Source organism: Benincasa hispida, chromosome 4 (assembly GCF_027475165.1).
Source record: "Benincasa hispida cultivar pf3 chromosome 4, pf3_genome.v1.1, whole genome shotgun sequence".
Classification (NCBI taxonomy): Eukaryota; Viridiplantae; Streptophyta; class Magnoliopsida; order Cucurbitales; family Cucurbitaceae; genus Benincasa; species Benincasa hispida.
The window spans coordinates 49,430,059-49,452,910 of record NC_143481.1 but is presented as its reverse complement, the minus strand read 5'-3'; positions in this window follow the sequence as shown (position 1 = coordinate 49,452,910).

Below are 22,852 nucleotides of genomic sequence, written 5' to 3'. Positions count from 1 at the left end.
AGTAAGACTTTAAACCCTCTCAGACTAATTACACCACCCCAGAAAAAGAGCTGCTTGCGGTAATATTTGCGTTAGAAAAGTTCAGAGCATATCTGCTGGGAACAAAAGTGCTCATCCATACTGACCACTCGACGATAAAATATCTAATGATAAAGAAGGACGCAAAGCCGAGGCTGATTAGATGGGTTCTCCTCCTTCAAGAATTCGATATGGAAATAGTTGACCACAAAGGAACGGAGATCCAAGTTGCAAATCATTTATCTAGATTTGAGAATCCTGAGGTTGACCACAAGGAGTCAGAGGTGAGCGCAGTGTTTCCAGATGAGCAGCTATTTCAGATTGAAGAATTACCGTGGTATGCTGACATAGTCAACTATCTGGTTTGCAAGCAATTTCTTGAAGATTATACCTAACAACAATAGAAGAAGCTCAAACATGAATGCAGATATTATTATTGGGATGAGCCGAATCTGTATAAGAGAGGGTCTGACAAGGTTATGCGACTATGTGTACCAGAGGCTGCTCACCAACACATATTATCGCAAAGTCTTGATTCACCATATGGTGGACACTTTGGAAGGCAGCGCACTGCAGCAAAAGTCTTCCAAAGTGGGTTCTATTGGCCAACATTATTAAGGATGCCAGAGACTACACAATGAAATGTGATCGGTGCCAACGCACGGGTAACATTTCATGGAAACATGCGATGCCCATGAACATCATTCTAGAACTGGAGTTGTTCGATGTTTGGGGCATTGATTTCATGGGACCATTCCCACCTTTGAATGGTCACAAGTATATTCTGCTAGCCGTCAAATATGTGTCCAAATGGGTAAAACAATAGCATGCGCCACAAGTGATGCAGCAGTAGTCTCTAAATTCTTGAAGAGAAATATTTTCACGCATTTTGGCACTCCACATGCCATAATAAGTGATGAAGGCTCCCACTTTGTCAATTACTCTATCAAAAATCTACTACTGAAATATAATATTCTCCACAAAGTGGCCAACGCATACCATCCACAGACGAATGGTCAGGCTGAAGTGTCCAATCGAGAAATTAAGTTGATATTGGAGAAGGTGGTAAAGCCTTCGCGAAAAGATTGGGCAACAAAGTTGGACGATGCGTTGTGGGCATACCGGACTGCTTATAAAACACAAATAGGAATGTCCCCGTAGGCGTTGGTATTTGTAAAGCATGTCATCTGCCATCGAAGCTGGAACATAAAGCACTGTGGATGGTGAAGGAGCTTAACTTTGATTTAAAAGCAGCAGGAGATGCAAGAAAGCTACAACTGGTCGAGCTTAATGAGTGGAGAACGCAAGCTTATGAAAATGCCAAAATATACAAAGAACGAGCAAAACAGTGGCATGACAGCAGGCTATGCGGTAAAAATGTCCATGTTGGACAAAAGGTCTTGCTCTTCAATTCACGATTACGGCTCTTTCCTGGCAAGTTAAAGTCGCGCTGGTCCGGACCCTTCATCATTAAAGAAATATTCCAGCACGGTGAGGTGGAGTTGATTACTGAGGATGGAAGCTGTACATTTAAGGTTAATGGGCAGCGAGTTAAGGCATATTGCGGGGGTGATTTTCAGTGAGAAAAGACGTCTGTAGACCTGAGAAACCCAGAATAGAGGAAAATAGAGTAGCCCCTATACTGGCATGCAACATCATCTGGGGCGCAAGTCTTCTGGAGTATCCTTTGTTTGGTTCATGAATTCTCATTTCTAGGAAACTTCAATTGTCATTCTGCATCAAATCTTGTTATTAACTATTATTGCATATCTACTTCATTATCTAAAAAAAATGGTAAGAAAAATTTTGTTAATTTTTTTTAGCATTTGACCCTCTCAATGTTTCTTTGTAAACGATTAAGGTACACGATTGCAGAGGCACTACACGAAGACGCAACTTCACTTCGTCACTGCAATCTAAAAGAGGAATATCACCACAAAGTAGGATGCAGCAACAAACAATGCGGGCGACAATGCAAATTTGAGGGTTGTATATTTCCTTCACTTTATTCCAAAATTTGCACTATCGCATCGCATTTCGATTTTGAAAATTTTATCACCGCATCCTCTTTGATTACCGCAATCATTTAACATTGATAAATTTAGTAGATCACCGCATGCTTTCTCTTTGCCAATTATGATTTCTATGATGAAACACATGCTTCTATTTTCTTCGTATATACTAGAGTTAACTTAATTTTAAGATAGTCACCTTATGAAATATTTCTAAAAGATAGTGGTCTGTTAGTTTTCTTTCAAACTGACCATTTACCAAACTTCCTAAAAATATCGCATGACTTCTTTCAATCTTTTGGCAATTGGGACATTATCACATTTTAAATTTCGGGGTGAGGTATTTATTTTTGACCTTGCTATTTTTAGCTCTATCTAAAATAAATTGAGAATAACAACTCCACTGTAAACGCAATGGGAAACCCATGTTGATAAGAGTTAAATTGTGAAGGGCACTTACCCGTAGTTGGATGTCCGCATGACATACGTAGGGGCAAGCCAAAATGAAAGTAAGTTACCAGGATCAACGCATAAATAAATAACCGCAACTTCGCTGCCAAATAGGTATGAGTTTAGTCTGAGGAAGAGCGCCTTGCTCGTAGTTGGATGTCCGCATGACACACGTGGGGGCAAGCCAAAATGAAGGCGAGATACTTAGATCAGTGCAAGGTTAGAAAAAAATAATAATGTAAAAAATATGCAAGGATAAAAATCATTTAACACCCCAGTGAAAAAGTTTTTTTAAAATAAATCATGCGATGTCCTGGAATCTAGTAAAGTCCTTTTGAAGGTTAAGCTTGTGGTCCCTAGGTCTTAGAAATATTTTAAGAGGAGACTTGAATAAGAATTGAGGAAATTTTGGTGTATAGGATTTAAATGAAGTATCCTTGAAGAATCTAGGAAAAGAGATTTACGGTCGACCTTTTAAAGGAAATTTGTACCTTATGCTTGATGAGAAGCGTTATTTAAATTTGGGGGTGTGATAACGGGCAGAAATGCATGTTATTACAGTACTAAGTTATTAAACAATGAAGGTTTGCATTGATAAAATATGTTAGATTTCGTCCAAAAAGCATTAAGTTCATAACATTGTGGTCACATGCGTTCATCACATAAGAACATTTAACTTTGGTATTTTTGTGCAGAATATGCGTTAATGCAGTGCGGAAAGCGTGATCACAAAAAAATCAATGGTCGAGCGCAGCATTACCGTAAGGCTTTGCGGTGATATGTGCTTGCAAACATCTGCTCAAGAAGGATTGCTGCATAGAGCCCGCGCAACTTGATGGGCACATCTGGGTGAAAAGCATAATTAATCATGATGGGACAGAAAACTAATGACGGTTGAATCCAAATTAAGTTGACAAGCCACTAAGGATAACAAATACACTCAGCTTTTCGGTGACAAATATTCGACGCATCAGTCAGAGAATTAAAGCCATCCCATCTGTGTAATCATAAGAGAGAAGCCACTTTTCACCCTGAAGCTCTATAAATACCGAAGGCATCCTTCAGAAAAGGGGTTCGGCAAGTTCGGATACTTATATCTTTTGAACCAAATAGAGTTACCAGTTTAAAAGCCTTGGGAAGCAAGGGATTGCTACCAGACTCTCTACCTTTATCTTCCATTGTTATTTTGTATTCAAACTCATTTATAGAAATGAAATTTACTTCTCTATATCTGTTCAATCTTTATTTATCACGCATGAGTAGCTAAATCTGTTGAATGGGTTGAGAAGCACTTAGCTAACATAACTGGGGAAGTTTATTCTATGTGATTATCTTGTATTATGTATGTTTCATTCGTCCATTAGAGATAATCGGGAGGATAGTCTAAGGACATGATCTAAGCTTGGAAAAGTCAGGTTAGAATCTAAGCTCAGGAGAGTCAGATTAGAATGCATAATCAAGAGATAGGAGCTTAGGAATAAGCACTGTTTGTTATTAACGCATTGCATGCATCCTAGAGATAGGATATGATTGTGTGCTATCACCTTGTCTTTGTGTGCATCTTGCATCATCGCATAGGAAAAGAGTAAAGACTTAGGAATAAGCTTTATGGATACTTTTGTGTTCAACACATGCATCCTAGACTTAGGAGCACCACATTTGCATTGGAAAATGATCTACTGTTGCATGAGTGTAGCATGATCGTATAGTCTGACGCATTCCCAGGTAACGTTAGCTAAATACCTTCTCAAATCCGCCGCATTTATTTATTTTATTACCGCAACCAACGACACCAAACAACTATTTGAGTTATCGGTTACCGCAAAGTCTTCGTGAAAAATTATCAACGCATATTGTTTTCCCAAGTCCCTGAGTTCGACAATGGACTTACCAGGAAACTCAGTGGGGTTTATACTTGGATTCCACTAAGAAAGCTTGATTGCTCAATGCATTTCCATCACCGCATTTCATCCATAATTTCATCGCATAAAATAACGCATCCATCGTCTAACACTGATGCCGATCGTGCAGTGGCAACGCCTCATTGTCTAACGCTATCGCCCATCGCATAGCATTATTTCCCATCGCATAGCGCTATCATTCCCCGCATTGCTACACGATTGTCCAGCACCCATGCCCACGCAAACTCTAGGCTGTCGCATGCTTTGCTAACCTCTCAAGACATTGGCTGCCGCATGCGTTTCTCTTGGCTACACTTTGGCTTCCTTCAACGCCCAAATAACCTCTAAAGTGAGCAAGGCCAATGCATGGAACAATACTTAGCCAAGTTTCTAGGCTCCAACGTATGGGTTGTACTTAGCCAATTTCTCCAAGCTTTACCCAAGAGTCAAGCTTTCAACTTCACACTTTTCTTCTAATTTTTCACCCTTTTTCTCTATAATTACACATTAGTTTCCACATCAACCTACTCACCATACTGGTCTCAGTAGGGAACATACTCAAGTAGAGAAATTAGGGCTCGGGGTTCACATTTACCTCCCTTTTATGAAAATTTCATCCTCGAAATTTTGCTACAAGTTTGTCAATTAAACAACTGTGGATACTTGTTTCTTATTTGCTCTTCAGCTTCCCATGTTGCTTATTCAGTGCTATGGTATTATTCCTTAAGACTTATTCTTTTCTGTCAAGAATATCCACTAGTTCTTCTTCATAAGACAAATTCTCTTTCAACTGCACTGGTTGCTCAGGAAACACATGGGTAGGATCTTACATATACTTTCTTAGCATTGCCACATGAAACACATCATGGATATGAGATAACTCTAGAGGTAAATCCAACCTATACGCCATTGGGCCAACTCTTTCTATTATCTCGTAAGGTCCAATATACCTCGGGCTTAACTTTCCTTTCCTACCAAACTTGAGTATTCCTTTCCACGGAGACAACTTAAGAAATACTTTATCACCAACTTCAAATTCCAATTCTCTTCTCCGCTTACCAGCATAACTCTTTTGCTTGTCTCGAGTTGTCTTAAGATTTTCTCTTATAATTTTAACACTGTCTGATGTCTACTGAACAAGTTCTGGACCTAGTAATTTCCTTTCACCGACCTCATTCCAATATATCAGAGTTCTACATAATCTTCCATATAGTGCCTCATACGGTGCCATTTCGATACTCGAATGGTAACTATTGTTATACGCAAATTTGATCAACGATAAATGGGTATCCCAACTGCCCTTGAACTGCAATACTCATGCTTTCAGCATGTCCTCTAGTGTCTGAATCGTTCGTTCAGACTGAACATCTGTCTATGAATAAAAAGTTGTACTGAAATATAACTTGGTACCCATAGCTTTTTGTAAGCTAGGATAAAACTTCGATGTAAACCTGGAATTTTGATCTGATACAATCGAAACTGGAGCCCCAAACTGACTCACATTTTGATCAACATACAGCTTAGCTAATTGGTCTAGGGTAAAAGTAACTTTAACAGGTAAAAACTTAGTTGTCTTTGTCAATCTATCCACAATTACCCATATACCATCATAACTCGTTGGTGTCCTAGGTAAACCAAACAAGAAATCCATCGTAACATGCTCCCATTTCCACTCTGATACTAGGATTGGATTAAGCAATCCTACTGGCCTCTCTTTCTGGCTTAACTTGTTGACATACTAAACATCTGTCAACATACTCTGGTATTTCTCTTTTCATACCAGGCCATCAGTACGATCTCTTTAATGTTCTGTACATCTTCGTACTACCTGGATGCATAGCATAAGCTGAACTATGTGCCTCTTCCAGAATAGCCTATTTAAGTGCTAAGTTATTAGGTACACATACCCTACCTTTTTTTAATAGTACTTTGTCTGCTCTTAACTGGTAGTCTATCCTTAGACCTTTACCTACTTCTTTAGCTAACTTTTGAAGATCATAATCTTTTAACTATTCACGTAGAATATCTTCTACGAGAGTAGGATGTACTTGAAATGAAGCTAGTGAACCTCATGTTTGACCAACTAATAATGTTGCCTTAGCATTATACAACTCATGTATCAGTGCACCTTTCATTGAACATATAACAGCTCTGGCTGATCTGGTCTTTCGACTTAGAGCATCAGCCACCGCATTCGCTTTACCTGGGTGATAATCAATTATACAGTCATAATCTTTGATCAACTCGATCCATCTTCTCTGTCTCAAGTTTAGCTCTTTCTGATCAACGATATACTTCAAACTTTTATGATTAGTGAATATATGACAATGTTTACCAAACAGCATGTCTCCACAACTTTAGAGCTAAGGCCAACGCATGGAACAACACTTAGCCAACTTTCTAGCCTCCAACGGATGGGTATATAGCCAATTTTTCTAAGCTTTACCCAAGAGTCAAGCTTTCAACTTCATACTTTTCTTCTAATTTTTCACCCTTTTTCTCTACAATTACACATTAGTTTTCACATCAACCTACTCACCATACTGGTCTTAGAAGGGAACATACTCAAGTAGAGAAATTAGGGCTCGGGGTTCACAGTGATTTTGTTGGGATTTATGTCCTAAAGCCTCATACTTAATTAGATATTTGATATAATAGTTGAATATTTTAAAAATGTAATAACGAGTTATCCATTACAGAAGGAATTCAAGGTTTCTTCATGAGACTTGAATAGTATGTCGTGGACATATAGGTGGATAATGTTCAAGTAATAACTTAAAGAAATAATATATGGATAAGGTTGGATGCCTTATCTTGGTAACGCTATGTATACGACCCACTTTGTAAGTGTTACAAATGTTGGAATGGTTACAAATGATGTAATCTGAATCGTACGTTTGGAGACATATGAGACGAGGAATTCTATGTAATGAGATTGTATAAGACTGGACCGTGAAATATTTAATCTCTCTTTTTAACATATTTTACTTAAAAGATTAATATTTCATAGGATAACCATGTAATACTATCTCAATCTTGAGTATGTTATGGACTACTGTCTATAAGGGCAGTCCAATGATTTTTATAGGTGAGAGTGGCCCGAGTCACCGACTTAATAAGCTTACCATTTTGGGTTTAAGTAGGGAGTTGGGAACATAGCTTTAGAAGATGGAATTCACTCTTTCCCACCTTTAGGGTAAGTAAAGGAGTAGTGGGTTTGAACAAAGGATACCCGCCCTCTCATTGGCCCATGAGGAACATGGTTTATGGTAGGACCATAAATTGATTGTTCATATGAGAGATCGGTGATACTTAAGGAGTTAGAGGTAATTATAGAGGTAAATGATAATTTGACCTAGTGTAATTGACGAACTACTCATTGGAGCTTCTAATCTGCAGGTCCATTAGGGCGCCCTGTTAGCTCACAATTGGTGAACAAGGACCAATAGTTTTGAAAATTTTGAATTATTCAAATTATTTAAGGGAATAACATTATTTGTATATGATACAATTAATATAACGTATATAGTTACATTATAATATAATGTTAATTTTGTAATATTAAAAGGTATACTTTATAATAAAAGGAGATTTATTATTTGAATACGATTCAAACAATTAATTTGAATAGGATTCATTTTAAAACAATAGGTTAATACATATGAATGAGATTTATATTAAAACCATAGGTTATGAAAGAGATATGCATTTGAATATGATTTAAATATACATTTAATTAAATATGAGATATTTAATTTTAAATCAATTAAATAATTTGATTAACTAATTATTTCATTCATAAATAGCCACTTATAGAAGTCAATCATTGATAGACAACTTAGTGAATTAAATTAATAAAGTTGAATCTCGAATTAAAGTGTAAGTGGCAGGTCTAGAAGTTATCACTGATAGCATGTTGTCAGTGATAGAAGCTATCAACGATAGCATATTATTTGATAGTAAAAAGGAATGACAGAAGTTGCCTTTGATAGCATGTTATCAGTAATAGAGGCTATCACTGATGACCAAGATTGAAGTTATATAGGTGATATTAGTGATAAAACTTAGGCGAATCTATATATCGATGATATCAATGATATAAAAGACAATTCCATTGGATGAATGCCTATCATTGATAGTCACTGCTAAAAGCTACCAGTGATAGCCGCTAGTAGAAGTTATCAGTGATAGTCACTAATAAAAGGTATCATTGATAGAAGCTATCAGTGACATGACTTAGGTATATATCAATTAATGAATGATATTAATGGTATTGGTGATATGACTTAGGTAGATATCAGTGATGGTCACTTATAGACCTCTCATTTATAGACTTCTATCACTTATAACTTTAAATGTTAATTTTTTAAAGTTGATAGTTTCGTCAAAGTTGATATCTACTTATAAAAGTCTATCATTGATAACCACTGATAGCTTTAAGTGTCAATAATTCAAGTTTGATTCCAATTGATGAAAGTGTATCAATGATAGCCACTCATAATTGATAGCAAATTGAAAGTTAATATTTCTAGTGTCACTATTTCAAGATTGTATTAATATTTCTCCAATTAAAAGCTACAACTGATAGTAGCTATCAGCTGCTATCAATGATATCTTTAAGTTTGAGAAAATTGGAAGAAGATGTGTGAAATAATGGGTTGCACATGGGTTTTTTAGTCATCTACCAACATGGCTAGCACTGATAGCTACTATCAGTGATATTTGACGCTAATTTTATGCCATATTCTTAATCTATTTATCCTTGTGCTACATCGTTTATTATTTTTTAGTAGCTATGAGTGATAGACTTCTATTATTATGACATAATAATATAAATCTATTGATGATAGCCATTGATATACTAAAGCCCTATTTAAAACATGAAAAGTATGAATTTGACAATTCTAACGTTTAAAATCAATGATATTAGTGATATAATTTAGGTAGATATTAGTGATATCTGCATATTAGGGATTTGACTTAGGTAGATATCAATGACATCAATGATATTAGTGATATTGGTGATATGACTTAGGTAAATATTAGTGAAATCTATGTATCAGTAATATCAATTATCAATTATATTAGTCATATAAAATGATTTAGGTAGATATCAGTGACATCAATGATATCGATGATATTCGTGTATCAGTAATAATAATTACCCGCATATTAGTAATTTTATTTAGGTAGATATCAATGACATCAACGATTGAAAGGGTTCCACTTATAGTTCATTAATTAGTAAAGGAAAGGGAGCCTTGAACGAATAGTAAACCTGCTGAAGCGATAGCCCGACCATAGTAGACATTTTAGTTAAATTTTTAGGTTTAAACTCTCGGGCAGTCAGGGTCCAAACTTCTCTAAAGCTAGATTACACTAGTTTCTCTCATGGCTAACTTGGTAGCTTAAAATGAACATCGACAAATAAAACTTGAGGTCAGTCAAGTCGTTTTCCGATGAAAAGATTATCTTCAGAAGGAAAAAACCTCTAATTAATTATAGTGGAATAAATCAAACCAAGAAGAAGGTTTTGGTATGGATGTTCATTGTTTCTATGGAAATGCCCTTCAGAGGTATCGAAAATTTTTTTAAAAAAGGAACCATACAAATGTTTGGGAAGGATAAGAAAAGGGACAAAATGGTCGTCAATGCCTATCATTATAAAAGCTACCACTGATAGCATGTTATCAGTGATAGAAGCTAATACTGATGGCACGATATCGGTGATAGAAGCTACCACTAATAGTACGTTATCCGTGACGAGAGCTATCAATAATATCATGATATCAGTGAGCTTATTGATAGTATGATATCAGAGAGATCATTGATAACATCTTATCGGTGATGTTACCAGTGAAAGAAGCTATCACTGATAACTACAGTATGACTGATATTAGTGATATCAGTGATAGAACATAGGTGATATTTATATATCGAGTTTATTTCAAAGGTAATAACTAGTTATAGAAGTCTATCATTAATAGTCTTAAATGTTAATATTTCAAGATTGATTCTAATTGATGAAAGTCTATGAGTGATAGTGACTGATAGATGCTATCAGTGATGTTAGATTTTATGTCCTAAAACTTATAGTTTGTAAATTAATAAATATATTCTGTTTTGTTTTTCGATAAATTTGTTATTGAAATTGTAATCTTGAATCCAATAAACTAAGGTCCTGAGGCTATTTAATATAGTTTGAACTTTATGTAGTGACATAAAGGTGGATCAAGTTCAAATATATAGCCAAAATGGTCTATAGTATATGAATAAGGTTGGGCGCCTTATTCTGGGGACACTATGGATGTGGCCCACTTTGTAGTTAGTACAAACAATGTGATCTTGAATCGTTCATATAGAGATATGTGAGTTGGGGTATCCTATGTAAAGAGTTTACATAAGACTGAACCATGAAATAGTCATGTTTTACGTTCTAAATACCGTTTTATGTATAAAACTGACTATTTCGTTAATTGATGACCTAGGTAACTTAATCTTAATCTTGAGCTAACTATGAACTCCTGTTCACTCAGAATTATCCTTAAATCTGCATAGGTGAGGGCAGCTCAATATTGTTGGCCCAATAAGCCTCCCTTTAGTATTGAATCCAGGTCTTGAACAAGGGGCCCCACCCTCTCCTTGGCCCGAGAGGGATTCGGTTCATAGGTTGGACCTTAAACCTATTGTTCATTAGAGGATCAATGGAACTTAAGGAACAAGATGTAGTCTTGGACAGTTTTTATGACCCAGCCGAGATTACGAACAACCTGTGAAGCATTAACTTACTAATCATGGTTATATCAAATGGACACAAATATATCTATAGTGAGGGGAGTGCAACTATGGGACTTTAGTGGAATAACCCATTAGTTAACGAATGTTGATTAGCTCTGTCTAAAGAGTTTAGCTAGCTAATCTTGGATTGTTGGAGCCCATGATCTATAGGTCTATTAGGTTCCCTTACTAGCACGTATGGAATAAACTTAGAACAATATGATAGAATAATTCAAATTGTTCAAATTAGGTAGAGAGAGAGAAACCGACAAGTATATGTGATATAGTGGTCGGGTTTTTCAGCTTAGAAATACAGCTTTAATATTTAAATGTGATTTAAATATCAAGAATATGAATATGCTCATATTTGGAAGCTCAGAAATAATGGAAATAGTCAAAGTTATAAAAAGTCAAAGAGTTTTTTTTTACTTTGAAAAGTCAAACTTTGACCGACCTTATATTCAAATGTGATTTGAATTTCGAAAAAATGAATGCGGATTCATGCTTGGGAGGTCAAAATTAGTCAACATGGATAAAATCATAAAAAGTCAAAATGTTGACCTTTGGCCAAAGTTTGACTTTGACCAAATGACTATTTTGCCCTTTGACTATAGTTAGTGGGAAAATCCAAACTTTTGTTGGATAATTCCACTAACAAAATAGTGAGCTAGGTGTTGGCTTATAGTGGAGACATTAAACCCACTAAGTGAGTGGATTCTAGGTATTGGATTTTTGTGAAGTTTTTTCATGCAATTGTTGCATGCCTTTTTTCTATAAATTGGGCTTTTCAATTTAGATAAAAGACTTTTGCCATTTTGAAAATTAATTTTTTGATATTTGGGTTGGAAAATTACAACTTTGTGAAAAACAAAGGAAACACCCAAACCTACTCAAAAATTCCATTCCTTATTTTCATCTCTTTTCTCTCTCTCGGTTCTCTTCATCCACCGAGTCCCACAACTCGGTTCTGAGTCTAGAGGATAGTAGGTCAACTCTAGTGGTGGTCCAAAAGATTTCGGGTCGAGATTCAATGAGGAGAAGCGACTTTCGGGAGCTTCAAAGGTAGCATCTCTACACTTTTAATTCACTGTTTTTCCTTCAATTGCATGCTAATTTCCTTTTATTTAGAAGCAATTAGAGTGTAATTAGGTCCCAATTCCGCTGTGTATGTCTCGTATTCCATCATGTGGTATCAAAGCATGCTAGAATTACTTTCAATTGCTTTTGGTGGGTGTTCTTTTCTTATCTATTCAAGTGTTGAATGAAATGGGGACTAAAGTGGATTTATTATGATTTTTGCATTTTTTTCTCTTTAAATTTCTTATGAAAATTTGTAATTGCTCACTTTTTTATGAGCATTAATGTGTGAAAAAGGGTCTGTAAATTTTTTGGAGTCATTAGAGTTGAATTTAGGCTATAATTGCTTGATTCCGGGAGAGAGAACAGCAGCAAAAATGGAGAAAAAAAGCTTACAGACCCGTTTTTGGCCACAGACCCGAGAGTTCAGCTCCAGACCCAACCCGACCCGATTGTCCACCGGATTCTCTTGCACGCACGCCTGCCCGGCCGAATCCGACCCGAGCGCCCGCCTCCATCCGATTCGCGCGACCCGGTTTGAAGATACCCACGCGCCCGTGCGTCCCGCTCCGCCTCCGTCGACCCGACCCGCACGTTCGTTGACTGCCACAGCGTGCGTTGACCAGCCGGCCCAGACGGTCTGGACCGGTCCGTTTGACCTGGTTGAGCCGGTTTGACCGGTTCAGCTTGGTTTTTGGTGTTTCGGGCCGGTTCAAGTGATTTCTGAGCGGTTCCTGATGGTTCAAAGTGTTTGAAGCTGGTTCAGGGAAGTTGGTTGCTGAATTTTGTAATAAATTAGTTATTTGTTTGTATTTAATGCCAAAATCGGTCCACTTTAGTGTTGTTTACCTATTATGCATGTAATGTCTAATGTTCTTTGATTATGTATGCATATAGTATGCCATATAGTTTTAAAATCCCACCATAGGAAAAGCATGTGACATGTATTTGTTATATCTTATAAGTGTTATAAAATATATACTATGCATGCTTAGTTTTACTATAAATGTTATATTAAAGCATGTTTGATTGAAGGAAACATGTTATAGATGAATTCTCTAGGGTTATAATTGTTATAATTTATTTTATAATTGTTATAAAATAACCTAGACTTCTAAAATCTATAACAAAGATGAGATGCATGCTCATTTAGGGTTAACCATCGAGCAATCCTAATTTTCATAGAAAATAGGTCGATATCTTATAAAATCGAAGTTACAAGAAAACTCACCCAGCAAGATGCAAAAAGTCAGATAAGATGACTAAGGTTGAAGGTTTTTAAGTTGGCGGTTCATGGAACACCTACTACCTGGAGATCGAGCCGGCGTCTGAGATATGTTAAACCGGTTTTATGAGCATGCATGAGCGGTGTGAGGTAATAAATTTTTTTTATCATCTAGACATCGTAGGTTAAAAATCCAGTATAAAAGATATACTCGGATGAATCACCTAGACTTAGGATATGTTTTAATTAGCCGAAATGTATCGCTAAGTATTTTATACCCTAATCGTCTAGAACACTTCAGCTGGAGAGAAGTAATGTACTTTTAGCTCTAGCGTCCCTAAAAGTTCACACCGTGAGATTCATGCTTGGCTTTGGGCCGCCCTGGGAGCAGACTCCATTCGGAGAGTGTTTGCATGAGTCAATATCAAGATGAAAAGAGGAAGTTGTTCACAGTAAGTGGGAGAAGGAAGTGTGTCAACACATCCTACGGTCTCTTCCATTAGGTCGCACCGTGAGATTCCTATAATGCGCCTGCATGTCTGCCCTGGAGCGACCTTACCAATCGGAGGGCTATATTATAGGATTTGGAACTCCACGAACTCTAGAAATAAATAGGGTCTCTCAGGTCCGTTTTCATTCTTGTCTTTCCAACTTCGGGAGCATAATGATTCCGATCTTTGAGGTCTAAAAATGGAGGGTTAGACTTATGAGAATTACTAAGTGTTAGTAAATTCTTGACCAAAGTAGCGATAATTGAGTTACTATAGAAATAAGAGTTATTCTGGTCAAGATAGTCTTGGTTTAACGGAGGAATAGTCGATCACCCCTCGGTGGAGGTTATTCTAAACATTGAAATATCGTTGCAAAATATAATAATGAAGGGTACATTATTAGATTTTTTGCTAAACTTGATTGGATTTAACAGATTAATGTTTTTACTAAAAAGGATATATTTTTCTTTTTAGCATGACTAGCTCTTTAGATCAACTTTTAGCTTCTGAGAAACTAAACGGTGATAATTACTCAACATGGAAAAACAATATGAATTCAACACTAGTAATAGATGACTTGAGATTTGTCTTAACTGAGGAATGTCCTCAGGCCCCTGCCTTGAAAGAAGCACAAGGTAAATATGATTTACTAGTTGCTGAGACATGTTTAGTGGAGGATGATACCTCAACCTGGATATTAGATTCAGGAGCCACTACACATATTTGCTTTTCTTTTCAGGAAACTAATTCATGGAAAAAGATTGAAGAAGGCGAGATCACCCTCAAGGTTGGAATAGGAGAGGTTGTCTCGGCCGAAGCAGTGAGAGACTTGAAGTTGTTTTTCAACGATAGATATATCATACTTAAAGATGTTTTGTATGCACCTCTTATGAAGAGGAATTTAATATCTATCGCTTGTATTATGGAACAAATGTATAAGATATATTTTGAAGTTAATGAAGCGTTCATTTTAAGAAAAAGTATTCAAATTTGTTCTGCTATACTGAAAAACAACTTATATAAGTTAAGACCAACTAAAGAAAAATTTGTCTTAAATACTGAGATGTTTAGAACAGTCGAAACTCAGAATACAAGACAAAAAGTTTCTTCTAATGCCTATCTATGGAACTTTAAGACTTGGTCACATAAATCTCAATAGGATTGAGAGATTGGTTAAGAATGGACTACTAAATCAGTTAGAAGACAATTCTTTACCTCTATGTGAATCTTGTCTTGAGGGAAAAATGACTAAGAGATCTTACTGGAAAAGTTCTCAAAGCCACAATACCCTTAGAGCTCATACATTCGAACCTCTATGGACCGATGAATGTCAAAGCTCGAGGTGGGTATGAATATTTCATCAGTTTTATTGATGATTATTCAAGGTATGGTCATATTTACCTAATGCATCACAAGTCTGATTCTTTTGAAAAGTTCAAAGAATATAAGGTTGAGGTTGAAAACCAGTTAGGTAAAACAATTAAGACACTACGATCAGATCGAGGTGGGGAGTACATGGACTTAAGATTCCAGGACTATATGATAGAACATGGAATCAAGTCACAACTCTCTGCACCTAATATGCCTCAGTAGAACAGTGTATCTGAAAGAAGAAATAGAACCTTGTTGGACATGGTTCGCTCAATGATGAGCTTTGCTGAGTTACCTGATTCCTTTTGGGGACATGCATTAGAGACTGCTGTCTATATTTTGAATAACGTTCCCTCTAAAAGTGTTTTAGAAACACCTTATGAGTTATAGAAAGGGCGTAAAGGCAGTTTACGTCACTTTAGGATTTGGGGATGCCCGGCACACATGTTGGTGCAAAATCCTAAAAAATTGGAACATCGTTCAAAACTATGCCTATTTGTAGGTTATCCAAAAGAAACAAAATGTGGTCTATTTTATGATCCTCAAGAGAATAAGGTATTTGTATCGACAAATGTCACATTCTTAGAGGAAGACCACATAAGAAGTCATCAATCTCGCAGTAGACTAATATTGAATGAAATTTCCAAAGACGCTACAGATAGAGCTAGTTCATCTACTAAAGTAGTAGATAAAACTAGTACATCTGGTCAGTCACATCCTTCTCAAGAGTTGAAAATGCCTCGACGTAGTGGGAGGGTTGTTCATCAGCCTGACCGTTACTTGGGTTTTACAGAAACACAAGTCGTCATACCTGATGACGACATAGAGGATCCATCGACCTATAAACAGGCGATAAAAGATGTGGAATGTGATCAGTGGGTCAAAGCCATGGACCTCGAAATAGAGTCTATGTACTTCAATTCTGTCTGGAAACTTGTAGATCAACCAAATGATGTAAAACCAATTGATTGCAAGTGGATCTACAAGTGAAAACGAGACCAAGCCAGTAAAGTACAGACTTTTAAGGCTCGACTTATGGCAAAGGGTTATACCCAGAGAGAGAGTAGACTATGAAGAAACTTTCTCTCCTGTTTCCATGCTTAAGTCGATTAGAATACTCTTATCCATTGCCACCTTTTATGACTATGAAATTTTCCAGATGGATGTCAAGACAGCCTTTCTAAACGGCGATCTTGAGGAAAGTATCTATATGGCTCAACTAGAGGGGTTTATTGCACAAGGTCAAGAACAAAAGGTTTGTAAGCTTCAAAAATCCATTTATGGGTTGAAACAAGCTTCTAGATCTTGGAATATAAGATTTGATACTGCGATCAAATCTTATGGCTTTGAACAGAATGTTGACGAGCCTTGTGTTTACAAGAAGATTGTCAATTCTACTATAGCGTTCTTAGTTTTATATGTTTATGATATTCTACTCATTGGGAATGAAGTAGGTTACCTAATTGACATCAATAAATGGCTAGCAATGCAGTTCCAAATGAAAGATTTAGGAAATGCGCAGTATGTTCTCGGGATTCAGATTATTCGAAATCGCAAGAATAGAACACTAGCCATGTCTCAAGCAACTTATATAGACAAAATGTTGTCTAGGTATAAGATGCATAATTCCAAAAGAGGTCTGTTACCTTATAGATATGGAATTCATTTGTCAAAGGATCAATGTCTTAAGACACCTCAAGAGGTTGAGGATATGAGACACATTCCCTATGCTTCCGTAGTAGGGAGCCTGATGTATGCAATTTTATGTACTAGACTTGACATATGCTACGCAGTAGGGATAGTCAGTAGGTATCAGTCCAATCCTGGATATGATCATTAGACTGCTGTTAAAAATATCCTCAAGTATCTTAGGAGAACGAGGAACTACATGCTCGTGTATGGTACTAAGGATTTGATCCTTACTGGATACATTGACTCTGATTTTCAAACTGATAAAGATGCTAGAAAGTCTACATCTGGATCAGTGTTCACTCTTAATGGAGGAGCAGTAGTGTGGAGAAGTGTAAAGCAAAACTGTATTGCGGACTCCACAATGGAAGCTGAATACGTAGCTTCTTATGAAGCAGTAAAGGAAACAGTATGGTTGAGGAAATTCTTGACAGGTTTGGAAGTAGTTCCAAATATGCATCTGCCTATCACCTTATATTGTGATAATAGTGGTGCAGTTGCAAACTCAAGAGAACCAAGAAGCCACAAGTGCGGCAAGCATATTGAGCGCAAATACCATATGATCCGGGAGATTATACATCGTGGAGACGTTGTAGTGACCCAGATATCTTCTGAGCAAAACATTGTGATCCTTTGACAAAGGCCCTCAGGGCTAAAGTGTTTGAAGGTCACCTACAGAGTCTAGGTCTACGAAGTTTGTAAACTAGGACAAGTGGGAGAATTTTTGGTTATATACCCTAGTTTATTGTATTCATATGTTTATTGTACTCATATATTTCTCACTTAAATTCAACATTGTGATACTCCACTAGGAGTTTTAGTCCAAGTGGGAGTTTGTTGGATTTTATGTCCTAAAACTCGTAGTTTGTAAATTAATAAATATATTCAGTTTTGTTTTTCGATAAATTTATTATTGAAATTGTAATCGTGAATCCAATAAACTAAGGTCCTGAGGCTATTTAATGTAGTTTGAACTTTATGTAGTGACATAAAGGTGGATCAAGTTCAAATATATAGCCAAAATGGTCTATAGTATATGAATAAGGTTGGGCCTTATTCTGGGGACACTATGGATGCGACCCACTTTGTAGTTAGTACAAACGATGTGATCCTGAATCGTTCATATAGAGATATGTGAGTGGGGGCATCCTATGTAAAGAGTTTACATAAGACTGAACCATGAAATAGTCATGTTTTACGTTCTAAATACCGTTTTAGGTATAAAACTGACTATTTCGTTAATTGATGACCTAGGTAACTTAATCTTAATGCTGAGCTAACTATGAACTCTTGTTCACTCAGAATTATCCTTAGATCTGCATAGGTGAGGGCAGCTTAATATCGTTGGCCCAATAAGCCTCCCATTTCAGGGGTAAGATCGGGTGGATAGCTGGGAACATAGGGTGCAAGATGGAATTCACTTCTACTTGTTATAAGGATAGTAGATAGGTTGTTCCCTCTAGTATTGAATCCAGGTCTTGAACAAGGGGCCCCACCCTCTCCTTGGCCCGAGAGGGATTCGATTTATAGGTTAGACCTTAAACCTATTGTTCATTAGAGGATCAGTGGAACTTAAGGAACAAGATGTAGTCTTGGACGGTTTTTATGACCCTCCGAGATTTCGAACAACCTGTGAAGGATTAACTTACTAATCATGGTTAAATCAAATGGACACAAATATATCTATAGTGAGGAGAGTGCAACTACAGGACTTTAGTGGAATGACCCGTTAGTTAACGAATGTTGATTAGGTCCGTCTAAAGAGTTTAGCTAGCTAATCTCAGATCGTTGGAGTCCATGATCTATAGGTCCATTAGGTTCCCCTTCTAGCTCATATGGAATAAACTTAGTATGATAGAATAATTCGAATTTTTCGAAATAGGTAGAGAGAGAGAAACCGACAAATATATGTGATATAGTGGTCGGGTTTTTTAGCTTAGAAATACAACTTTAATATTTAAATATGATTTAAATATCAAGAATATGAATATGTTCATATTCGAAAGCTCGAAAATAATAGAAATGGTCAAAGTTGTAAAAAGTCAAAGAGTTGTTTTTTGACTTTGAAAAGTCAAACTTTGACCGACCTTATATTCAAATGTGATTTGAATTTCGAAAAAATGAATGCGGATTCATGCTCGGGAGGTCAAAATTAGTCAACACGGATAAAATCATAAAAAGTCAAAATGTTTGACTTTTTGGTCAAAGTACTATTTTGCCCTTTGACTATAGTTAGTGGGAAAATCCAAACTTTTGTTGGATAATTCCACTAACAAAATAATGGGCTAGGTGTTGGCTTATAGTGGAGACATTAAGCTCACTAAGTGAGTGGACTCTAGGTGTTGGGTTTTTGTGAAGGATTTTCATGCAATTGTTGCATGCCTTTTTTCTATAAATTGGGTTTTTTCAATTTAGTTAAAAGACTTTTGCCATTTTGAAAATTAGTTTTTTGATATTTGGGTTGGAACATTACAACTTTGTGAAAAACAAAGGAAACACCCAAACCTACTAAAAAATTCCATTCCTTATTTTCATATCTTTTCTCTCTCTCGGTTCTCTTCATCCACCGGGTCCCATAACTCGGTTCTGAGTCTAGAGGATAGTAGATCAATTCTAGTGGTGGTCCAAAAGAGTTCAGGTCGAGATTCAACGAGGAGAAGCGGCTTTCAGGAGCTTCAAATGTAGCATCTCTACACTTTTAATTCACTGTTTTTCCTTCAATTGCATGCTATTTTACTTTAATTTAGAAGAAATTAGAGTGTAATTAGGTCTCAATTCCGCTGCATATGTCTCGTATTCCATCAAGTGATAATCATGATAGAAGATTGATAGTGATAGTTATTGTGTTAATCTTTCAAAATTGATAGTCACTTGTGAAAGTCTATCAACTAGTTTTCCATCACTGGTATAGCTTAATTTTTCAAAGTTGTTGGTTTTTTTTCAAAGTTGATAACTACTTATAAAAGTCTATCATTGATAACCATTAATAGCTTAATGTGTTAATTTTTCAGGTTGATTTCAATTGATGTATCAATGATAGTCACTGATAACTGATAACAAATTGAAAGCTAATATTTCAAGATTATATCAATATTTCTCAAATTAAAAACTATCATTGACAGCAACTATCAGTGATAGCATCTGATAGCAACTATTAGTGATAGTAGCTGATAGCAGCTATCAGTGGCTATCACTGATTGATGCTACAAACGATAGCTTTCAATTTGAGAAAATCGGGAAGAAGTGAGCAAAATAGTGGTTGGGCATGGGCCTTTTAATCTTTTAAATTTTTTGTTCTATATATGCAACTATTTTACCCTTGTACAACATATTCTATTATTTTGAGCTTGAATTTCATTTATGCTTAGTCCTATCTTTGTACTTCTTATGATATTTTTTTCAATACATTCTCTTTAAAGATTCTTTTATATATAATATAGATTTTTAGAAATATTTTTTTGGACATTATATTTAGGCTATTTGTGATTTCATGTTCTCTCTATAATGGTGATTATGTCTAAATGCGTTGTTTATTAATAAAAAAAAATATGGCATTACTAGTTTGATTTTTTAGTAAATCAAAATATAGCATTTCTTGACCTTTTTTCTACTTAATTATTTCTGTAAATATTTGGTGTACATCATTTAAATTTAAGATCATCAAAATGTTAATATAAATGGAGAGTTTAATGCAAAGCACAAAGGTGGTTTATTTAAACAACCAATATTTAATTTCTCACTTAAACAAATAGTTTTTGAAAATGTAAAACAATAATTTCATTTAAATAGAAATTTTTTTCAAATTAAAAAGTTTATTTGAAAAAAGTCATAAAAAATAGCAAGTTTACAAGTTTGTTTCTTAAAAAAAGTTTTTTTTTCCTTTTCTTTTTCTTTTTACAAAAGCCATTAAAAAAATAGTAAGTTCGAAAGTTCAATAAAAAATTTAGCAAGTTTATTTGACATAAAAACACTTTCTTACTAATTACTCAAAAAAAAAGAAAGAAAAGTAAAGGAAAATTTTTAAAACTTTGCATTTTTTCTTAATAAAAAGTAGTAAGTTTATTTTTTTAAAAAAATAACAATATCATTAAAAAAAATTGAATTTTAGAAAAAAATAACTCAAAATTAGATTACATGTTGTATTTTAAAGTTCATGAAATTAGAATATATTAATACTTTGTTGAAAAAAAGAGATATAAAAAAAGTCAAAATAATAATAACACAAAAAAGTAAAATCTAAACCAATTCCAACATTACAATCCAAACGCAGTAATCAGAAAAACAACATGTCACACCCCACCCCGAGCCCGCTTCCTGAGCCCGAGGAGAGACGTGAAGGACTGCAGATACCACCCTTTTGTGATACCTACTGCCCAACTGAACCTCTTTACGCTCAGTAAACTTTAAGTCAAGGAGATAACAACAACCGATTGAGTAGGCCCTTTTATTACAAGAATGTAACGTTTATACAACTCCAAGACTTAACTACGAAGTTTACAATAACAACTCCATCCCGGAAGTGTGACTGTGGCTGTAGCAGACTTTGACCTTACAACACCCTGGAACTCCTCAACTTTCACTATCTAGGAAGAAAGCATGAAAGAAAAGAATGAGCTTCACAAAGCTCAGTGAGTGGTAAGCAACTTCTAGAGTCTATTTCAACTCATAATAACAAGCATATCATAAATACGAGGTTAATACTTAAATCTTAGCTTTGAATGAGTCTGTCTCAACTCTACCTACACGCACGGTAGGTAATTAACTGTTAAAAATCATAAACGCTTACTCTCTTGCATTTCCTTTTGTTACCTATGTGCACATAGCTCCCCGCTCATGGGCTAAAAAGCTAGGCTCATTAGCCCTCTGACCATTCCATACGAGATTCCTTCCACAGACTCAGGAACTAGACCTCTCAGTCCCCTGACCATCCCGTGAGGTTCCATTTGGGCTCAAGAACTAGGTCTATTGACCCCCTGACCATCCCATACGAGGTTCCTCCCACAGGCTCAGAAACTAGACCTCTCGGTCCCCTGACCATCCCGTGAGGTTCCATTTGGGCTCAGGAACTAGGTCTATTGACCCCCTGACCATCCCGATAACATATTCTCATTTTCATATTATTTACTCATTCATAACATAAGTATATACGCATACTCTAAAAAATATGCTTAAGACTTAAAGGATAGTACCATTGACCTTGGTAAGGATAGGAATCTTCCTCTTTAGAAGTTCCTTGATCTTCTCGGACTCCTCTTTTGAACCCTTAAAATCTTAGCTTCGAACTCCTCGTGGTTTGGCCAGAATCCTCAAAACATCAAGTCTGGCCAAGCTTGCCTAACAACTCGACCCTTTTATCTTTTCTGCTCTCTCCAGCCTGATTCTTTGGAGATGCTTCTCCGACAGCCCTACGCTGAAAACTAGACTCTTGAAGCTTTCAAGTGGCTTTAAAATCACTCCAAACGCACCAGTATTCTGGGAGAAATCCTCGTCCCAAGTTGATGCTACTTCTAGACTTCACTTTTCGACAACATCTTCTCCTCTTGGAACTTCATGATCAACGCATGGTCTCCTCCAAATTTACCTTCTAACACTCTTCCTTACATCCTTTGAGGATTTGGCTTATGAATTGAAGAGACATCTTGTGGTGGTATTTATAAGCTAGAAGAAATGATCCTTCTTATCTTTTAAGGCCTTCAATGCAAGACACCTTCTACTCTTAAAGTGTTTGCACCATATTTTGCCAACACATACTTCCTTTCCATTCACCTACTCTCATGCCACTGACCTACTTGAGTTGTCTTCCTCATGCATAAGACTTCCTTTGCATGAAACTTAATTCGT